Genomic DNA, 24,137 nt, shown 5'->3' with positions numbered 1-24,137 from the left:
TCCTGTGAAATAACCCTTCTATATATAGTACCTTAACGTACGAACCGTACGGACTAGCTTCAAACCATTTTTGTTTTAGATACCCTTTTTACCAAATACACCTCTTATTCAAATACATTTTATAACATATGTAGATACACTTTTTTAAGCACTAATTTTTTTGAGAGTTTTAAGACTAACTCTCGAGATACATTTTATACTATTTGCAGATACACATGTCACTATTGTCAGATACACATGTCAATACTCTCAGATACGCATATCAGTATTGCCAGTGTGACACCTCGCGATAAAGCGAAAATTTGTGATATTTTAAAAACTTTTAAAATTACTAGTTAAAGGATAGCACGCAGGTGCCACTAAATAAATGAAACAAATACAACAATAGGCAAACTTAGATTAATACAACCCAAGTCAAGAAAGCGAGGAAAAGATATCTCACGAATAAACAGATAAGGGGTTTCTAAACTAGAAAAACTAACGTCCAAGGGTTTAGTTCTCGCTAGCCCACACGTCTTCCCCACGTAAGCATTTTCACCACCTGTCATTCATGTAAACATGAACGCCACAGTCAGTGGGGTGTAACTCAAGTTTCTCCCAGCCACAATATGTCAAAACGAACATAATAAAGAACATAAATAAACAATCATATTAGATAAGACATGGGTGAAGCAAATTATAACTAAACATGGGATCATACGCGTTTAAACCAACAAGGATAAAAGAAATGATGTTACAAACACGTAAGACATAAGCAACAATAAATAAATGGAGAAGAAAGAAAAGGAAACAGACACGACCACTTAGCCACGAGCACGTATTTCAAAGAGATATGACCGAAGTAACCATCCAAATAATGCAAGACATTTATCACTCTTAGACTATAATTTCCCCGGGTAGGACTACGTTAATAATACGGTCTTAGTCTAAATCTGCAGATTCTCGGGTGTACATCCCGATTCGACGTTTGCCAGTACAGCACGCACCCAAGACTCGACTACTAATGGAGATCGAGTACCCCAATCCCCAGAACAGCACGAAAGTGGCGGAAAGACTAAGATAAGACTCACTTGCCAGCACAGCACAAGTGGCCCAAAAACCACACTTGTCAGAACAGCACAAGTAGGCCAAATCGTACTTGCCAGCACAGCACAAGTAGGCGAAAATGCATGTCAATCACATATGATGGTATTATGGCATTTCTACAAGAATACGGCTCACAAGTGTAAGACCAACACAAAGTGCAGAAGGAGTATCCGACTTAGAGACTACCTTTAAAGCATGTCCGAGATACCACACACAAGACTACATCCTAGACTCCAACCTCTTGGTAGGACGACGATCATATCGCAACTAGAGGGCCTATGGCTCACCCCTAGTATTCGATAAGACCAAGACTCAGGGACGGGATTATTAATGTCACATTCATACTTATGGCCTGCATCACCATAAGTACGGATGAGAACATAAATCCCGACGATCATATCGCAACTAGAGGGCTTATAGCTCACCCCTAGTATCCGATAAGATCAAAACTCTCACAACAGAACAATAAAAGGCACTATCAAGAATATGACTCTTACAGGTACTTATAGTAAATATCTCGTACTTGTATCATATTAATAAATATTTCATTTCATAATTTAACATGCCGGTTAAATAAAATATAACAAGTGATAATGAATAATTTACGTTATATGAAAGATACGGGTTAAAATGTGACCAAGTCCAAGTGACTCATTTACGAGCCCAATAAACAAATTATAAGGAGTCCAACAATTAGATCACATTAAGCCCAACAAACAAGATATGTTAGACCCAACTTGATACTCATGTAAAATTCAAACATATAATCATGTGAAGCCCAACAATTTGATCATGTGAGAGGAATATGTAAATAAACGGAAAATAAAGAATTTAAGATACATAAATCATATGACGGAAATTCAAATTAATTAAACCCCAACTAAATATTTCACGGATAAAAATTAACCTAACCGGGGATACGGCCTAGCCATGACCGACACCTGTCCAACTACGGCCTGGCCGCACACCAGCCATGGCTCAGCCACGACCTGCAAGACTTGGCCACGACCCCTGTACAGAAGAGCCAACAGCAAACAACATAGTACAGAGCACAAAAAGACGCAGCCAATCCCTACTGTCCAGCCATCTTAGGACGGTTTCCTAGGCTAAACCAAGATGGATTTCACCCAAACAAAAGACCCAATCCAAACATGTATATGCACTTGAGACAGTAGAAAGGAAGTTGGTTCAATTTAACATAAAGAAACCCGTCGAAACAGCCCGCGAAAACTGCTTGACAAGGTCCATTTTCACAATTTATAAAGTTCATTTATGACCGTCTTAAGACGAAATTTTAAGCATGGCAATGTTAGTATTCATCCAAACAAATTACTCAACATGATTACCCACTTCACCAAGAATCCAAAGGTACCAACTTTTCTTTAAATGGGTAAGTAAAACTGGAATAAAACCGACTAAAAAATCGACAGTAGGTGATAAATTCTGAAAGTAGCAGGGAGTGTGTTTTAGCAACATGATTTGACCTCTTATCTACGTACTAGTCCTAGTCCTACAATACATAATTTGGAACACACAATTTTCCTTTTCGAAAGTGCAATGTTGCCTTTATAGCCAGCTAAGTACGACGAAGTCTAAAAGGAACAAATCATTTTATTTTAGCTGTAGGTGAAAACAGTCTGTTTTAAGACGGAATTTCACCCAGTAAAACACACCCTCCATACCCGAAACACACATCCAAATAAGTATGTAAGAAGACAAATAATTGCACATATTCTACCACACATATGAGGAAAGCATAAAGAACCAAACTTTAAGACAAATTAGAGTATAAAACCGAGATAAAGAACGAAATATCGACATTTTTGTCGAGTAACCTATCACCGTTACCTTAAACGCTCCTTATTCTTCGAATAAACGGTCCCCAAAGCTTGAGTCTTACACCGGGTCTTCAGTTTCTTCAACTAGAGGAAAGAAAACGAAATAAAAGAGCTAAAAATCAGGACTTTCATGAAACGGGTCAAACTGAAATCACCACAAAAACAAGACTTTCTTACCTTGAAAGGAGGAGGAAAGAAAGGGGAAGAGAATGGTACAAAAATAAAGGAAAAAGGTTGAGAAACGGATGAGAAATCTGGGTTTGAAAGGTCGAAAAATGGTGTTTATATGGCTTTGTTTGTGTTACAATGTTGTAGTTGTTGTTTTGCTGCAAGAAAAGAAATAGAAAGGGAGGGGGAAGGGGTTTGGTCTGTGCCTCTGTGGGATCAAAGTGAGGTGAGAGCGTGAATAATAAAAAAAAAAGGGAATTATATAAATGGGGTGTAAGAAGGTAGGTACGAGTTGTCGACTTGTGATTGGTCCGAATAAATTAGCCTCATATATGAAATTGTGACGGTCTTTCGCTAGACGGAAATACGTCTTAAACCTGCTAGAATTTAAGACGGAACTTTATTACTAATATTACTATTAATATTATCATTATTATTAATATCCGACTAAAAAACGTATTCTCATATAAATTAAGCCGTAAAGTATTACTTTTATAAAAATCAGTTTAAAATGAATTAATTAAATTAAATAATTTGAAAATATTAAATAAACTAATTAAACGGTTAAATAAATTTTACATTTCAAAATGAGAAATTCGCGGGTGTTACAATCACCCCACCTTTTAAAAAGTTTCGTCCTCGAAACTTGAAAGTAGAAGTGAAAGACTAAATAAAATAAGACTGGAATTGGAATCGGTAACCAAAACATTTAAAAGGTTACTTATCGTAAGAAATAAAATTCTTTCAAAAGTTTTCAAATAAAATTTTCCGACAGAACCAGATTGAAAAGTAAATCATTGGTATAAATCAAAAATCAAAATGCTTTCAAAAGCATTACTGAAGAGTTTTCAAAAGTGTAAGTCTCATTCGTGGAACGAAATTGCTCTTGTCGTGCACACAAGAATGCTAACTTTCCAAATCAAAGACAAATTTAAAACAAAATCAATTTGCCGACAAGCGTAGGACAAGTTATTAAACGTCTCTAATAACGAGTTCTAACATCCGATCAACGTTAAAATTAAAAGAGAAAGGTAATTCACTCAAATTTTCTTTTGCAAAAGCCAGAATAGAGATAAAGGTTTCACTTTTAAACTGAAAAGGGAGTCAAATTCCTGAAAATATAACATTAAGCTTTCACCAAGAAATTTTAAATAGATCAAAGTTAACAGGAATTGTATAAAATTTAAAGGAATCTCGGGTTTAGCAATTAAAATCGTGTTAAAGAAGTCTATACTCAAGGAATAAAAGCAGAATTAAGTCAAATTTTCATTTTCAAACCCTTAAAATAGGTAAGGTTTTGTAAAAGTAACATAAACTTTTAACAACAAAACAAAAATGGTAGCTTGAGATATTTAGAAATTGTATGAAATGAAAAGCAATTTAGACATCATAAAAGCAAATTACGCTAAGAGAATCCAAACCTAACTAACAAAAGAGCTATGATGAACTTCCCAGGGTAAGAATTGAAGTCAAGTCAATAAGAATGTCAAAGGTAGAGTTTTTATAGGTCACTAGCATCAAACTTAAGGGAGGAGCAAGATGAAGCGAGGAAAGAGGGGTATGAACGGTAACACTTATGATCAAAGAAGAAAGGGAAATTAGAAAACAAGGAAACGCCAGGTACTCAAGCCTAAAATAACCTCATCATCCTAAACGGTTCCGAAAACTTCCTAACAACAAAACTCATAACCACATCACTCCCAAAGATTTCCTCAAAACACTTACGTTACTTGACTCTAAGCTATTCCATGAAACAAGTTACTCCACAATAAGTGTGATCTCATCACTTCAAAACCTCAAACATTTACAAACAACCTCCACGAGATCAAGGTCAAAGGTTCTAACAAAGCTGTACTCATATCCAACTAGTGTCATCCATAGGTTTCTCAAAATGGTACAACCCTCAATCAAAATCCAAATTCAAAAGTCCTTTTGCATATTCTATCATCCCAAAGAGATATTGTTATACTCTCGAAATCTAAAGCATAGATGGTGGCATTCTCCAAATCACGAGATATCCACCCAAAACATCTAACTCATCTCAGCTAAACGTCTATCGATCCCAACTTATAATCACATCTCAAGAACTATGGTTACTAATCCTCTTTTCCGCAAAGTGGATACCCAAAAGAGATTCCAAAACTAGCAACAACTCTCACCTATCATGGTTCCTATGTAACCATCACAACACTTACGAAAATATACCGACTATGCTAACCTCGAGCTCAATTCAAACTTCCAAGTATAAACAACAAGGCAAGTTCCATAACCTTAGTATCATAGGTAACTCACACTTAATACACAGAATCCACCAATCAAATATACTCACTTTATCAAGGAACTAGGTATAAGAATCACTAAGTATGTCCCATCACACTACTTAAGTCTTTCTAATATCACAACCTCTCAAAACCAGGGTTATGGGTGAACCACAAACAAGCTCTACAAAGCCAAATTATTCAACAAAGATTAACATCCCGCAAAAGAAAGAGTACTATCAAAAGGCGTAAAAGGGAGGATAAGTAAGGAACAAAGGACAAATTATGGGTATAAGAGTAGCTTTAAAAATAAAACAAAAGAGAGTTTAGAAGAAGGATAAGCACCAAGAGATAAAGAATAAGGTAAGGTACACAAAGAATGAGAAACATCTTCGAGGAAGTAGAAGCATTCTTCAAAGTTTGAACGAATCTTCAATTCCCGGCAATAGGCACCAAATCTTGATCTTCACGTTGGTAGGTTTACGGTCATTGATTCAAGTGCACAACAATTATAAAATGACAATCAACAAACATGTTAGAACCTAACAAAGAGCAAACACACTACAGACTACCACCTTAGGTCCTTAAGTCTACCTATCTCTCATTCATTATTCAAGGTCAAGTTCACATTTAAATTTGGGGTACACGTGTGTGAGTCGGGAGCAACATATGCTCTGATACCAACTGTGACACCCCGCGATAAAGCGGAAATTTGTGATATTTTAAAAACTTTTAAAATTACTAGTTAAAGGATTGCACGCAGGTGCCACTAAATAAATGAAAAAAATACAACAATAGGCAAACTTAGGTTAATACAACCCAAGTCAAGAAAGCGTGGAAAAGATATCCCACGAATAAATAGATAAGGGGTTTCTAAACTAGCAAAACTAATGTCCAAGGGTTTAGTTCTTGCTAGCCCACACGTCTTCCCGACGTAAGCATTTTCACCACCTGTCATTCATGTAAACATGAACGCCACAATCAGTGGGGAGTAACTCAAGGTTCTCTCAGCCACAATATGTCGAAACGAACATAATAAAGAGCATAAACAAACAATCATATTAGATAAGACATGGGTGAATCAAATTATAACTAAACATGGGATCATACGTGTTTAAACCAACAAGGATAAAAGAAATGATGGTATAAACAAGTAAGACATAAGCAACAATAAATAAATGGAGAAGAAAGACAAGGAAACAGACACGACCACTTAGCCACGAGCACGTCTTTCAAGGAGATATGACCAAAGTAACCATCCAAATAATGCAATACATTTATCACTCTTAGACTATAATTTCCCCGGGTAGGACTACGATAATAATACGGTCCTAGTCTAAATCTGCAGATTCTCAGGTGTACATCCCGATTCGACGAGCGCCACCACAGCACGCACCCAAGACTCGACTACTAATGGAGATCGAGTACCCCAATCGCCAGAACAGCACGAAAGTGGCGGAAAGACTAAGATAAGACTCACTTGTCAGCACAGCACAAGTGGCCCAAAATCACACTTGTCAGAACAACACAAGTAGGCCAAACCGTACTTGCCAGCACAACACAAGTAGGCGAAAATGCATGTCAAGCACATACGATGGTATTATGGCTTTTCTACAAGAATACGACTCACAAGTGTAAGACCAACACAAAGTGTAGAAGGAGTATCCGACTTAGAGACTACCTTTAAAGCATGTCCGAGATACCACACACAAGACTACATTCTAGACTCCAACCTCTTGGTAGGACGACGATCATATCGCAACTAGAGGGCCTATGGCTCACCCCTAGTATCCGACAGGACCAAGACTCAGGGACGGGATTATTAATGTCACATTCATACTTATGGCCTGCATCACCATAAGTACGGATGAGAACATCAATCCTGACGATCATATCGCAACTGGAGGGCTTATAGCTCACCCCTAGTATCCGATAGGATCAAGACTCTCACAACAGAACAATAAAAGGCACTATCAAGAATATGACTCTTACCGGTACTTATAGTAAATATCTCGTACTTGTATCATATTAATAAATATTTCATTTCATAATTTAACATGCCGGTTAAATAAAATATAACAAGTGATAATGAATAATTTATGTTATATGAAATATACGGGTTAAAATGTGACCAAGTCCAAGTGACTCATTTATGAGCCCAATAAACAAATTATAAGGAGTCCAACAATTAGATCACATTAAGCCCAACAAACAAGATATGTTAGACCCAACTTGATACTCATGTAAAATTCAAACATATAATCATGTGAAGCCCAACATTTTGATCGTGTGAGAGGAATATGTAAATAAACGGCAAATAATGAATTTAAGATACATAAATCATATGACGGAAATTCAAATTAATTAAACCCCAACTAAATATTTCACGGATAAAAATTAACCTAACCGGGGCTAGCACCTAGCCATGACCGGCACCTGCCCAACTACGGCCTGGCCGCACACCAGGCATGGCTCAGCCACGGCTTGCAAGACCTGGCCACGGCCCCTGTACAGAAGAGGCAACAACAAACAACATAGTACAAAGCACAAAAAGACGCAGCCAATCCCTACTGTCCAGCCGTCTTAGAACGGTTTCCTAGGCTAAACCAAGACGGAATTCACCCAAACAAAAGAGCCAATCCAAACATGTATATGCACTTGAGACAGTAGCAAAAAAGTTGGTTCAATTTAACATAAATAAACCCGTCGAAACAGCCCGCGAAAACTACTTGACAAGGTCCATTTTCACAATTTATAAAGTTCATTTGTGACCGTCTTAAGACGAAATTTTAAGCATGGAAATGGTAGTATTCATCCAAACAAATTACTCAACATGATTACCCACTTCACCAAGAATCCAAAGGTACCAACTTTTCTTAAAACGGGTAAGTAAAACTCGAATAAAACCGACTAAAAAATCGATAATAGGTGATAAATTCTTAAAGTAGCACGGAGTGTGTTTTAGCAACATGATTTGACCTCTTATCTACGTACTAGTCCTAGTCCTACAATACATAATTTGGAACACACAATTTTCCTTTTCGAAAGTGCAATGTTGCCTTTATAGCCAGCTAAGTACGACGAAGTCTAAAAGGAACAAATCATTTTATTTTAGCTGTAGGTGAAAACAGTCTGTTTAAAGACAGAATTTCACCCAGTAAAACACATCCTCCATACCCGAAACACACATCCAAATAAGTATGTACGAAGACTAATAATTGCACATATTCCACCACACATATGAGGAAAGCATAAAGAACCAAACTTTAAGACAAGTTAGAGTATAAAACCGAGATAAAGGACGAAATATCGACATTTTTGTCGAGTAACCTATCACCGTTACCTTAAACGCTCCTTATTCTTCGAATAAACGGTCCCCAAAGCTTGAGTCTTCCACCGGGTCTTCAGTTTCTTCAACTAGAGGAAAGAAAACAAAATAAAAGAGCTAAAAATCAGGACTTTCATGAAACGGGTCAAACTGAAATCACCACAAAAACAAGAGTTTCTTACCTTCAAAGGAGGAGGAAAGAAAGGGGAAGAGAATGGTACAAAAATAAAGGAAAAAGGTTAAGAAACGGATGGGAAATCTGGGTTTGAAAGGTCGAAAAATGGTGTGTATATGGCTTTGTTTGTGTTACAGTGTTGTCGTTGTTGTTTTGCTGCAAGAAAAGAAATAGAAAGGGAGGGGGAAGGGGTTTGGTCTGTGGGATCAAAGTGAGGTGAGAGAGTGAATAATAAAAAAAAGGAATTATATAAATGGGGTGTAAAAAGGTAGGTACGAGTTATCGACTTGTGATTGGTCCGAATAAATTAGCCTCATATATGAAATTGTGACGGTCTTTCGCTAGACGGAAATACGTCTTAAACCTGCTATAATTTAAGACGGATCTTTATTACTAATATTACATTTAATATTATCATTATTATTACTATCCGACTAAAAAACGTATTCTCATATAAATTAAGCCTTAAAGTATTACTTTTATAAAAATCAGTTTAAAATGAATTAATTAAATTAAATAATTTAAAAATATAGCTGAGCACCATTCTCACTTAATTGTTTCAAGTTTCAGATATAAAAATGCTAGATCTACAATAATGAAGTAAAATATAAAAAATGCAATTGCAACAGCGGCGTTATCGGAGATAGAGCAGTCGGAATCGGGCATGAGTTGACTTCGTCGTGAAACCAACAGTTTAAAATGAGAGAAAACAGTCGGAATCGGTTTCAAATTCTAATGAAAATGAGAGAAAATAGATGGCGCCGGCGAGGAAATCTGACTGCCAAAAATGGCCGGTGATTTCGCCGGCGTCATCCGCGTGGTCGTTGTCTCCGGCGTTTTGTAGGGGTGATGGTGGTTGATGGGGATGTGAGAAAAAGGTTAAGTGTTGTTTTTGGTGTTTGTCTCTTTGTTTAATCTTGAATGAGAAATGTTGCTGGATAACAAATGTGACATTGGATATACAAGCGAGTGTGTTTTTATTCTAAGGTCTATAAGTTAGTTCGTATGGTTCGCACCATAATTTGGTTTGCACGGATCCTCGATTCTATATATATATATATATATATATATATATATATATATATATATATATATATATATATATATATATATATATACACACATACTAGGTAGTATCCAGCGCTCGCGCTTGTTTTTAAATTTTATTATTATAATTGAAGAAAAATAATATAATTCATATATGATTTTTAACATTTTTACTTATAAATAAAAATAAATTAATTTTTCTCAAATTTAATTTTTTTTAGGTTTAACTTCAATGTTTTAAAATAAGGTATGTACAATTTTAATTAGGGTTATTTCATAACAATAATCCATCCTATTGGTGATCTGCAATAATCACTCCATCCTATCAATAATACCAATTAAATCCAACCTAAACACCATACCTACTAATAACGAACCAATAAGATGGATTATTGTTATGAAATAACCCTTTTAATTATTAAATTAATAAATGATAATTAATTAAGCATGATCAACGTTTTATAAATAAATTTGTGACTTATCAAATATCATATTAATTAAAATAAAATTTATTCGAATAACGCAACGATCAACATTGAGTTCTCAAACTATATTATTTTAACGATACATTATGTCCCGAATTAGTTAATATTTGTTCAAAATGATGTGAATATAATTTTATGTAATTTATATTTTTTATGTATAACTTCTGATATTTATGTATCAAACATATAGCGTCCAAACTCAACTTTTTCAATTGTTTTGATTGTGTGTTGCAAGTGCTATGTGTCAAACATATCTATAAGAAATTTGCACCTTTTGTTTTTTTAAACAACTATCAATTATATTATTTTTCTACAATGATGTTTAATAGATTATCTGTAAATAAAACAGGTTGAACTTTCTCTAATATTGTTTTTTGATGTTTAACTTCAAAGTATTTAAAAGATAATAAATAAAATATTTAACTAAATGTAATATTTAGTTAGTCATAATCAATATTTTATATTTGACGCATACATATTTAATTGAAGATATTAAAGAAAATTTTAACGTGTTTTCTACTTTTTCATGTCGTTTGTAATAGTATATTAGGTTTGATTATTTAAATGCACTCGCGATCAATGTGTTACTGTGTACACATACTCCTTATCACACTATTTAAACCTATCAAAATCTAATATGTATTCAATTTCTCGCAATATAATTTTTTTCATTCATACTATACAAACTTATCTCTTAGTAGTTTTCCTTAAGTTCTATTTTTAAAAAATACAATGACTCTCCCAAATATATTTTTCTTACCATATTTAATGGTCTAGGTTTTATAACTTTCTCAAAATATTTTTTTACGTAAATGTAAAATATTGTGAGACACTTACTTTAATCATCTCTACATATCAAAATATTTTAATAAATATAATCAAAATTATACTCAATTAAAAGCATTTTTCATAATGAACGTAATTATTTACATTTTAGAATTTTTGTCAAAATAATTTTTTACTAAATTTAGAATCAAATTAGCGTAATTTTTGTATGTAATTTTATAATAAATTTATTTAACTATAATTAATATTTTGCTGAGATTTATACAACATTTATTGTACTCATATTAAATGTATAGCTGTAACTAATACTTGTCATTAATGCTGTATAGGATACGTGGCACATCTACAGCGTTTCAACCCAGTTTTCTTCATTTTATAATATGTAGTAATTATTATTCGGATACTACCTATTGTGTCGCGAGAGTTCCTATTGTGACATAATTGAAGAAAATTTTTGTTATAATATAATTATTATTCAGATACTACCTATTATGACCGCGCGAAGCATACCTAGGTAGTATCCCGCGCTTCGCGCGACCTATTTTAAAATTTTATTATTATAAATTGAATAAAAATAACATAATTTATATATAACCTTTAATATTCTTACTTATAAATAAAAATAAATTAATTTTTCTCAAATTTAATTTTTGTAGGTTTAACTTCACTGTTTTATAATAAAATACATACAATTTTAATTAAAACTAATAAGTGATAATTAATTATGCATGATCAACGTTTTATAAATTATTTTCTGACCGATCAAATATCATATTAATTAAATTAAAATTTATTCAAATAATGCAACAATCAACATTAAGTTCTCAAATTATATCATTTCACGATATGTTATGTTCCAAATCAATTAATATTTGTTCAAAATGATGTGAATATAATTTTATGTAATTTTTAATTTTTTATGTACCGTACGATATTTATGTATGAATTGAAACATATAGAGTTAAACCCAACTTATTCAAATGTTTTGATTTTGTCTTAGATGTGTTATGTGTCAAACATATCTATAAGAATTGCACCTTTTGTATTTTTAAATAACTATATATAAATGATGTTTAAGAGTTTACCTGTAAATAAAATAGGTTAAATTTTCTCGAATAATATTTTTTGAGGTTTAACTTCAAAGTATTTAAAAGATAACATATAAAATATTTAACTAAAAGTAATTTTAGCTAGCCATAATCAATATTTATATTTGACGTATACATATTTTAATTGAAGATATTAAATAAAAATGTAACGTTTTTTCTACTTACTATTTTATTTAATAATCATTACATTTATTTTGATTATTCAAATGCACTTGCGATCACTGCGTACATACATACTCGTTATCACACTATTCAAATTTTAAACCTATCAAAATCTCACATGTATTCAATTTTTCGCAATATATTTTTTTTCATTCCCACATAAAAATTTATCTCTTAGTAGTTTTCTTTAAGTTATGTTTTTAAGAAATACAATGACTCTTCCAAATATATTTTTATTAGGATTTAATGGTCTAAGTTTTATAACTTTCTCAAAATGTCTTTTTATGTAAACATAAAATATTATGAGACACTCACTTTAATCATCTCTACAAATCAAAATATTTCAATAAATATACTGAAAATTATAATCAATTTAAAGCATTTTTCGCAAAGAACATAATATTCACATTTTTGAATTTTTGTCAAAATAATATTTTATTAAATTTAGTATCAAATTATCGTAATTATTTAATGTAATTTTATAATAAAATTTATTAAACTATAATTAATATTTTGCTGAGATTTATACAACATTTATTATGTTTATATTTAATGTTTAGTCATTGTAATTAATCTTGTATTTAATCTTTGGGTTGACACGTGGCGTATCCACAAAGTGCTTCAACCTGATTTTATATATATATATATATATATATATATATATATATATATATATATATATATATATATATATATATATATATATATATATATCACTTTCTCCCTTCATCTATTCAATTAATTGTTTACCTTTTTCATTTTTTTGTGAGGATAGTTTAATTAAAGGTAAATAAATGACGGATAGGAGGGAGTTCACTTATTGTATAAGACTATTATTCGATATGAGATAGTTATTTTTAAATTGAAACACTCATTTAATACAGTAATTGTATAAGACGATGTCTGAATATGAAATAGTTTCGGTGGTATAAAAAAACAACTCATTCACCAGCAACAAATGAATATTTATTCTGTAAAAATGAACCGTTTCAAGGAAAAACCTTCTAAACATATACATTGTGTTTATTCGATGTCAAGAACTTGCTTTAATTATTTTCTTATAACTATTTTGTTTACAATTGTACTTGGAACTGAAAAAAGATACGAAATTTAGTTAGCTATAGGATAAATTACGAATAGCCGAATAGCGGTGGCAAGCACAAACTCTTATGTGTTTGTCATGTGTATAACAGTACTACTTTTGTTGAGAAAACCTGTTTATCTACTTTTAATTACCAACTTACCTACCTATACTTCATCTACTTTAGCTAATCCTTATAAGCTTATATTCAATACGAAGTAACTAATATTTTTCTCTAAATCTAAAATCATAGTTCCAAACTTACCCTATTCCATTATGATAATAGTTGTTATGAAAGAGGCAAGTGGGTTTAATACTTTTTAATTAATATACTTTAATAGTGTATCTATGAATCTATCTGGCACTGAAAATGTATTCATCATATACGAAATTTGTTCAAAGCATTCGTTGAATATGGAAAAATTATGAGGCAATAATTCAATAGTATATGGTTTTTTGTGTACAAAATATTCATCTCTTAGGATAATGAATGTTGTTCATCACATTTATTTGCAGAAAATTGTGCTAAATGTGAGGCATTGAATAAGACGCCTACTTGGTTTTAACGTATATTGTATGCATCTCTTACTATACACCAAATTATAGAGTACGACGGTCTCACACCGTGAGAGTTGAGACGGTCATTTATGTCAAAAAGTTATTTATTGATAATAAATGAGTATTTTTTTTTTACATTATGGGACCGTTTTACAGTGTAAAACGCTCTCACATAATAAAATTGTTTACTATATACTCCGTATTTAATTAGTTAAGAAAATAAGTTGTGTAAATGTAGTAATTTTGTAGAATAAAGCAAATAGATACGACTCGGAAGTGAACATCTCAACTTAATGTAAATCTTCATCGAGATTGGCCTACTGATACTCCATAATTTGATTTATAGTGAAGATGAAGTATATGTTTAAATAAAAATTAAAGTACTTAAATAAGCGAACAATATCAAAATGTATATATAATATAGTAATCAAGGCCTTGAAAATGATTCACATCGATGTATTACATAATCTTGATATAGTTCTGCATCATGGACCGTGTTCCACTTGTAAAAGATGATGGTAGATCAATTGTTCTTTGAGTGGAAGCCACAACAAATCTCTTTGAAATAAAACGAAAATAAAAGCGTATGTAATAATCGACCCTTGTCCTCTTCTGATAAGGTGAAATCGTCACAGAAATTATCCACCGAAATATGTCAAGCATAAAAAAGTTAGTCACCAAGGATAATATGAGGACTGAAAAAAAGGTTGGATAGCTGAGATCTTACATACTCCGTATTCTTCATTGTTCAAACTAATTTATGTAAACAAATGTAAACAACAATCCAACACTTATATGTTGCTTGACATATTTACATGTTTTAAAGGTTTGATATGAATATGTGAAACGAAAAAATAATTGAATAAAAGGAAAGGAAAAATGCACAATGAAGAGTAGTATAATGCTCATCTATTTATACTCCGTATGAGGTATTGGAAAATGTATCATATGTGTACTTTCAATTTTACTTTTCACATAATCTGGTCCATTTTTAATTTTTAATTTTTCGTTGACTATGCTAGATGGCTAGTAAATACAGAGAAATTATTTTCTAGAATTTGTATCATATACCCTTCACATGGTCACTTACATTATTGCTAACTATGATGCATAAATGGACGTATGTACACACTTAACATATAGATTTTTTTTTTAAAGTTTTATTTCATGACACGTGTTAGATCCACTTTCCCAACCCAGTTATATATATATATATATATATATATATATATATATATATATATATATATATATATATTTAATTTTTCATTGACTATGCTAGATGGCTAGTAAATACAGAGTAATTATGTTCTAGAATTTGTATCATATACCCTTCACATGGTCACTTACATTATTGCTAACTATGATGCATAAATGGACGTATGTACACACTTAACATATAGATTTTTTTTTTTAAAGTTTTATTTCATGACACGTGTTAGATCCACACTTTCCCAACCCAGTTATATATATATATATATATAGGCCGAATCCGGTAAGCCGTTAATTATGGCGAGGCGGCCGGCCTCACCAAATTCCTTCATTAATCCTTTATTATATGGACTAACTTCCTATTATTCATTGGGCTGAAAATTTAGGGGTCACTCCAAATCTTTTCATTTAGCCCAAAATACTTTCTCTCACTAAAATATTATATCATATAATAGCCCAATCACACAATATCTCTCTAAAATATAAGAAACAAAAATTTTTTCTGATTATTTTCTTCATCAAGCAAACTCGTCTTCAACGCAAATTCTCCAGCAAGCGAGCTCGTCAATTTGTTCATCAATTGTTCGTGGATTTCATCAAAACAACATTCAACAACGTTGATTCAAGTAATTTCAGAAGAAAAATCGAATAATTTTTAGGTAATTTCATAATTTTCATCAAAATTGAGTATAGTCATACAATTCTGACAATTCACTCATAAATCGATGATATCAGGTTCGAATTTGATCAAATTGAACGATTTTGTAAATAAAACGTTCGAATTTGACCAATATTTTGAGCGATTTCCTTTTTCTCAATTGCTATGCTATGGAGATTGTTCGTGGATTTCGTATTACTTAATAAATTGTTTTTGACGATTTTGCAGCTCTAATTGCTATGGAGATTGTAGATATCACAATGACTGATGATAATAGTGTTATTGAATCAGGTATATCGTTTTTTATGTAATTTTGTAAAAATCTCATGTTTTATGATTCAATTTGCATTTGTCAAAATTTACGCTTTCGATTATTATGCGATATATGGATCGATATTGTATCTCGATTTTTTCCAAGGTTTAGTTTATGAATTGAGTTGATTTTGTGAATCTTAGAACCTAATTGTGTGACTTGTAAGAGTTGGTTGAATTTTTACTTATGATTATCAATTGAGTGGATTTTGTTGTTTGGTGAATCTCAGACCTTATTTTGTGAATCTCAGACCTAGTTTAGTGAATCTTAGAGCTTGTTTTGTGAAACTTATCATAAGTGGTTAGAATCACCTTTTCTACTCTTTTACTTATTTTGTGAATCTCAGACCTAGTTTAGTGAATCTTAGACCTTATTTTGTGAATCTCAGACCTTACTCAGTGAATCTTAGAAAAATTAATTAAAACATAATATTCAGAAAACTTAAAAATCTTGTAATTTTTCATCACATAAAATTTCGCAGGTTCATGGCTTTCGAATTAACTAAACAACAACATTCAAAAATAAAATAAAATGAAAAGCTGAAAAATTAAGCAAGATATGATATTTGTTTAGTTTATCAATCACCCCTATTTGTTCGAGGCAATGCACATAGAGCAATATTGATATAGCTATAGGTGCAGCATTCATCTGCATCAGCGAGTGATCTTCCTGCATGTTTAGATGAATATGGGACTCTTCTACATACTGGAGTGTAGTTAAAATATTTTGAATCAAGCCTTGATGCTACCCATAGAAACAAATTTCCGAACTCGGGAATAGGTAGCCACCATTCGGATCTAGTACGCCCAAATTGCTCAAACTTCTCCTGCAACTTAAAAGCTCTTTTGCAGCCATTGTCATTTGTGCCGAATTGAATTAGTACTAATCCCATAAAATGACAAGTCTGCCTGCACATAACAGGCACCAAAGACTCTATCTCATAACCTTGGCTCATTAAACAATCTGCCAATTTAGAGAGGTCAGGACAAACATACTTCCCTTTTTTATCCATATAACCTGGAACATTCGCCAAAACACAAGTATAGGGAAATACAAATAAATGAGACATTGTGTGCAATAGGGATTTTTGAAATGTTTTACAGAAGAGAGAAGAGAGGTTATTGGTATATACTATTATGTTTCAGAAATTAGATATTTATAGGCCTGGTATTTGGCACAACTATCAACAGTGGCTGTTCACATTACCCATATATTAAATTTTTTGATTGTTCAATTTCCTTTTCTTGGGAATGGAAGTGTTATTAACAAATCAACAAAATATCCTCATACATACAACCTGACCTTTTCTTAAAAGTGAATTCATAATCTTCACCAAAAAATTTTAAATTATTTGAACTAATAATCTGATACTTTATTTAGTGAATCTCGGACTTTATTTGGTGAATCTCAGCCTTTATTTAGTGAATCTTGGGCCTTATTTTGTGAATCTCTGTTGTTAAACTTTACTAATGCAATTTATTTATTTCTTATTGTGTGAATCAGAGACCCTAGTTTGTGAAACTAGAAGGTTATTTTGTGAAACTTAATAATAATATATACAACCTGGGTAAGATTAAAAACTGAACTAATAATCTGAACCAAAAAGTGAACTTGTGAATCTCAGTCATTGTATTTGTGAATCCTAGAGCTCCTTTTGTGAACCCTTTAGAGGAATGATCTATTCTGCTCTCTTCCTTGCTCAGATAATATCCTCAGACTTTATTTGTGAATCACAGACCTTATTTAGTGAATCTTAAACCTTGTTTTGTGAATGTGAGATGTGACTTTGTGAACCTTTTATCTTCTTAGGTATTGATTCAAATGTGAACAACAACTCACAGTGTAGTGTGACGCCTCGTGTCGGTTGTGGTGAGGTTCCTTGCTCTAATGTTGGTTCTCGTCGGGATGGTGAGGGTTCTCTCTGCTTTGTCTTAACAACCCCTACAATGCCAACTATTTCCACACCTACTACTTTGGTAACTTACACACCGGGTGGCACTGAGCAATGGATAACTAGGATTGAAGAGAAGTTTACACCCGTGCTTGGCAAAACATTTGTGGACTTAGAGTCAGCAATGTTGTTCTATAAAATTTATGCTATTGCTTGTGGGTTTGAAGCAAGGAAGTCTTCAACTAAGAGGTTTAAAGATGGGACTATTCGAACAAAATGCATGGTTTGTCATCGTCAAGGTTTTAATAACAGGAAAAATCGTCCTCCAAAAGCTGATGCAAAAACAACAACTGTTGAAACTGGTGACAAAACAAAAGTGGTGCAATAAGTGCAAATAGAAAAACAAAACTCGCTAAAACCAAGACGAAAAAGGGTGGAGTTGCGGTGCGGGTGAAGTGAGAGTTCCAATAAGCAAAGTGGTACAAGAATAACTAAAATTAAAAGGTGGGGTTGTGAAGCAAGGATAAAATTCATGTACCATGAAAAGATGTACAAAATTGAACAATTCCGTGTGGGTCACAATCACCCAGTGACGCCCGTCAAAAATAGGGAATTTGAGAAACTTGCTCTTAATATAAATCAACTGAACGAATATCATAAGCAATTGATTATACAAAATTCGAGATTGAATGTCGGGGCTAGTTTAACATACAAATTATGCAAGGAACAAGCAGAGGGTTTCGAAAATGTTGGAGCTACCCTTACGCAGTTCAAGAATTTCCTAAGGGAAGTAAAGTGTCTACTTAGTGGCAAGGATGGACATATGTTCATCTCTCGTTTAGAAACCCTCCGAGAAACAAAAGGGTTGGTATTTTCATATGAAACAGATGCTGACAGTGCCTTGACAATAATTTTTTGGACAAATGCGGATTCCATCAGATGTTACGCATTGTTTGGTGATGCTATTTCATTCGATCCAACCTATGGAACGAACAAATATAACATGAAATTTGCACCTTTCACTGGCATTGACAATCACAAAAAATCAATAACATTTGGATGCGTGCTTTTAGATCATGAAGACGATGACTCGTTTATTTGGGCATTTCAGCGGTTCTGAACGCAATGGGTGGCAAAGAACCCAATTACATCATCGATGACCAAGATGCCTAAATAATAAATGCGATTCCAGTGTGTTTGGAATATCTTACTTTTGTGAATCTGGTTATTTATTTGGTGAATCTTGAAGTTTAATTTGTGAATCATAGAGCGTGTTTTGCGAAAGTTAGATCTTGATTTGTGAATCTGAGACCTTGTTTTGTGAATCTGAGACCTTGTTTTGTGAATCTTAGACCTTATCTTGTGAATCTCAGACCTTGTTTTGTGAATCTCAGACCTTATCTTGAGAATCTCAGACCTTATCTTGTGAATCTCAGACCTTGTTCAGTGAATCTTTGGGCTTGTTATGTGAAACTTGGTTGTGGTTTAAAATCATCTATTTTATTCTTAATTTTGTGAATCTCAAACCTTATCTTGTGAATCTCAGACCTTGTTCAGTGAATCTTTGGGCTTGTTATGTGAAACTTGGTCGTGGTTTAAAATCATCTATCAGTCTCTTAATTTTGTGAATCTCATACCTTATCTTGTGAAATGTCAGACCTTGTTCAGTGAATCGTAGGGCTTGTTATGTGAAACTTGGTCGTGGTTTAAAATAATCTATTTTCCTCTTAATTTTGTGAATCTCAGACCTTGTTCAGTGAATCTCAGTGCTTGTTATGTGAAACTTGGTCGTGGTTTAAAATAATCTATTTTGCTCTTAATTTTGTGAATCTCAGACCTTATCTTTTGAATCTCAGACTTTGTTCAGTGAATCTTTGGGCTTGTTATATGACACACAAAGATAATATTCTTAAACTTGGTCATAAGTTGTTGAAATTGCCTATATTGTTATTTCACTTATCTTGTGAATCTGAGACCTTGTTTTGTGAATGTTAGAGCTTGATTTGTGACAAAAGATCTCTGACAATAGATAATGTGGATTTTGTGACTTGCAGCCGTGTTCAAAAAAGCAAGACATCGCTTTTGCATGTGGCACATTATGAAGAAAGTAACAGGCAAGGTTGGGAGCACAATTTGCAAAGAGACTGATTTCTTAAGTCGTCTGAACAATGTTGTCTGGAGCGAGGACTTGGAGCCTGAGGAATTTGAAGAGAATTGGGCTAAAGTCATTAGCGAGTTTTCGTTAGAAGAGAATAAATGGTTGACTGACAAGTTCGCGGAACGAGATCAGTGGATACCCGCTTATTTCAGGAATGTGCCGATGGGCAACATTTTAAAAACCACACAAAGATCAGAGAGTTCGAATAGCTTCTTCAAGAGATTTGAAAATAAATACGGGACTCTTGTAAAATTTTGGATGAGATTTGAGAGTGCCATGGACCAACAAAGGCACAATCTAAAGCTTCTCGAAGCACAGAGCCATAACTCAATGCCTGAAACCCTATTCGGGTCAAACTGGGAGGCCCATGCAGTGAAGGTCTATACACATGAAGTGTTATTTGATTTCCAAAAGGAGGTTAAATTTTCGGTAAATGCGTGTAGTGTTTGTGGATACACCCCACCAGATCCAGTAACTAACTTTGAAGTTTCAATTGTTGAGGACGCGACCAAGCGAAAGAGATATGCAGTTGAGTACAATCGGAGAACAATGGATGTTCGTTGTGCATGTAAATTGTTTGAAAGGAAAGGTATCTTATGCAACCACATCATTTAGATTTGCTCGGGAAAGTTTAAGGAAATTCCTGAGAAATACATTTTGCGTAGGTGGAGCAAGAATGCACTCAGAAACCCGGTTTATGATTTGAATGGAAATCTCTTTGAAAACAATGATCTTACTTTGGTAATAGTAAGTTTGAGATGTCTCGGTGTGGTCCGAGATTTACGCAATTGTTGGTATGCTCAAAAGAAAAGAAGAAGAGTCGGATATGAGAGAGTTTGCCAAGCTAATAAAAGAATTCCGAGAGAAGTTGGAGCCAAACCCAAAGCCTTTGACCAAAGAACAAGAATTGGAGGCCCTTCTCAACTGCAAGGCTCCAAAAGAAATCAAGATCTTACCACCTAAAGTCTCTAGAAACAAAGGTAGTGGTAAAAGGATGGTGAGCAGAAAAAATAAGGCAATTATGAAGGCAAAAAAACCAAAAAGGTTGTGTGCTAAGTGTAAACGCATGTCACACCATGATAAAAGAAATTGTCCAAATGAGTTTGCAGAGCATCCTCCTGAGAATCAAGTATGTATAATTCTACTCTTGTCTTTCCATTTTAGTGTTGCTTGAAAACGCAACTACTATTGTCTACTAATTTTTTTTTTCTAAAAAAAAAGTATCTAATAAAGGTTTGATTCTTCACATAAGGAGACACATCGGAAGAAGAGGAAGAAGAGGAAGAGGTTGAGAATGAAGAATGATGTAATGAGGAAGAAGAGGAAGATGATTGAAGAAGACAAGTTTTAAGCTTGTTTTATTTTTGTCAACGTTGTGAATCCCGAACCTTATTTTATGAAACTGAACGTAAAATTGTGAAACTTGGTTCAATCTAGCATCAAGCGTTTTTATCATTTCGCACCTTGTTCGGTGAATCTTAGGGCTTGTTATGTGAAACTTTGTCGTGGTTTAAAATCATCTATTTTGCTCTTAAATTTGTGAATCTCGGACCTTATTTTGTGAATCTCGGACCTTATATTGTGAATCTCGGACCTTGTTCGGTGAATCTTAGGGCTTGTTCTCAGTGACACTTGGTCTCGGACCTTATATTGTGAATCTCGGACCTTATATTGTGAATCTCGGACCTTGTTCAAAGTGAATCTTAGGGCTTGTTCAGAAACTTGGTCGTGGTTTAAAATCATCTATTTTGTTTGTTAAATTTGTGAATCTCAGACCTTATTTTGTGAATCTCAGACCTTATCTTGTGAATCTCAGACATTGTTCAGTGAATCTTAGGGGTTGTTCTGTGAAACTTGGTGGTGGTTTAAAATAATCTATTTTGCTCTTAATTTTGTGAATCTCAGACCTTATCTTGTGAATCTCATACCTTTTGCTCAACTCATTGACATTGTCAATGTCAAACTTGGTCGTGTTTTAAAATCATCTACTTTACAACTATCAAAATATCTTTACAAGAGTTGATGAAGGCAACAATCTTTACAACTATCAAATATCTTTACAAGAGTTGAAATATCTTGCCTCGAACCATTTTTGCTCAACTCAATGTCAATGTCAATGTCAATGTCAAATTAACTATCAAAATATCTTTACAAGAGTTGATGTAGGCAACAATCTTTACAGGAGCCTCGACCCACTTTTGTATATTATGACTTCACGGACAATTGTCTTCCTTAATTAAACACCTATACAACCAAAAACAAGTACAATCGACTTATTTACGAAAAATTTGCCAAAGTTATGAAGAAATGAACTTCACATCATTTTTAAGACAATGAAGTGTACCTTTGTAGTATTTTTATCCCATCTAAGTAGTTCCAATACGATCGATTTTCGATATTGTGTCAAATTCTGCCAAGAGAAACATATATTAATGAAGTATATAGACAACGAACCTATCTTTATTTGGAGAATATCAAACCTTGTTTTGTGATTCTCAAACCTTGTTCAAGGAATCTCAGAGCTTGTTCAGTGAATCTCAGACCTTGCTGATAATGACCAAGTTTCACCAAAAAAGCTCTGAGATTCACTGCACAATGTCTGGGGTTCACAAGATAAGCCTTATTTTCGTATACTAATGAACTTACCTGAAAATATTCACTTTTGGTCCATAAACTATCATCATCCAAGGCACTCAACCACTTCTGCAGAAAAATTCCACAATCATAACTAGACAAAAAAAAAACAGTAAATGGCTCAAAATAATAACTATTGATCTGTTAACAAAAGGAAAAATATACATGCTTACATACCTTGTTGTTTGTTGAGGGACTTTGAGATTGACATATTCGTTCGTGTGCATGAACTCCAAAGATTTATATGACTCTGGCAAAATAGCTGAAACATGATGTACCTGAAAAAGAAAAGGCAATATCAAAATCAAAATATATTTTGGAATATACTTTTAAAAGAAAAGGAAATAACAATAATTTGGGGGAAAAAAAATCATACAATCTCTTTGGCATGCTTGTTGTCAGGATCCACATTAACAGCCACGCATGAGTCAAGGATGAAATTTTTTCCATGCTTTATATCACAGACACAAGCCCACCAATGTTGCGGCTCTGTGTTACTATGGAAAGGGATAAAAACCTGTGATAGTAAATGTCCAAGATTCACAAAATAAGGTCAAGGATTCACAAAACAAGGTCGAGGATTCACAAAACAAGGTCACAAACTAAGTTCAAGGAGTTCACAAAATAAACTCCAGGATTCACAAAACAAGTTCCAGGATTCACAAAACAAGGTCCAGGATTCACAAAACAAGGTCCAGGATTCACGAATTATGTTCCAGGATTCACAAATAAGTTCACAAAATAAGGTCCAGGATTCACAAAACAAAGGTCGAGGATTCACAAAACAAGGTCAAGGATTCACGAATTATGTTCCAGGATTCACAAATAAGATTCACAAAATAAGGTCCAGGATTCACAAAATAAGGTCCAGGATTCACAAAACAAGGTCAAGGATTCACAAAACAAGGTCACAAACTAAGTTCAAGTAGTTAACAAAATAAGGTCCAGGATTCACAAAACAAGATCCAGGATTCACGAATTATGTTCCAGGATTCACAAATAAGTTCACAAAATAAGGTCCAGGATTCACAAATAAGTTCACAAAATAAGGTCCAGGATTCACAAAATAAGGTCAAGGATTCACAAAACAAGGTCACAAAACTAAGGTCGAGGAGTTCACAAAATAAGGTCCAGGACTCACAAAATAAGGTCCAGGATTCACAAAACAAGTTCCAGGATTCACGAAATAA

This window comes from Silene latifolia, chromosome Y (assembly GCF_048544455.1).
Source record: "Silene latifolia isolate original U9 population chromosome Y, ASM4854445v1, whole genome shotgun sequence".
NCBI lineage: Eukaryota > Viridiplantae > Streptophyta > Magnoliopsida > Caryophyllales > Caryophyllaceae > Silene > Silene latifolia.
The sequence above is the reverse complement of the archived record's forward strand: the minus strand, read 5'-3'. Positions refer to the sequence as shown.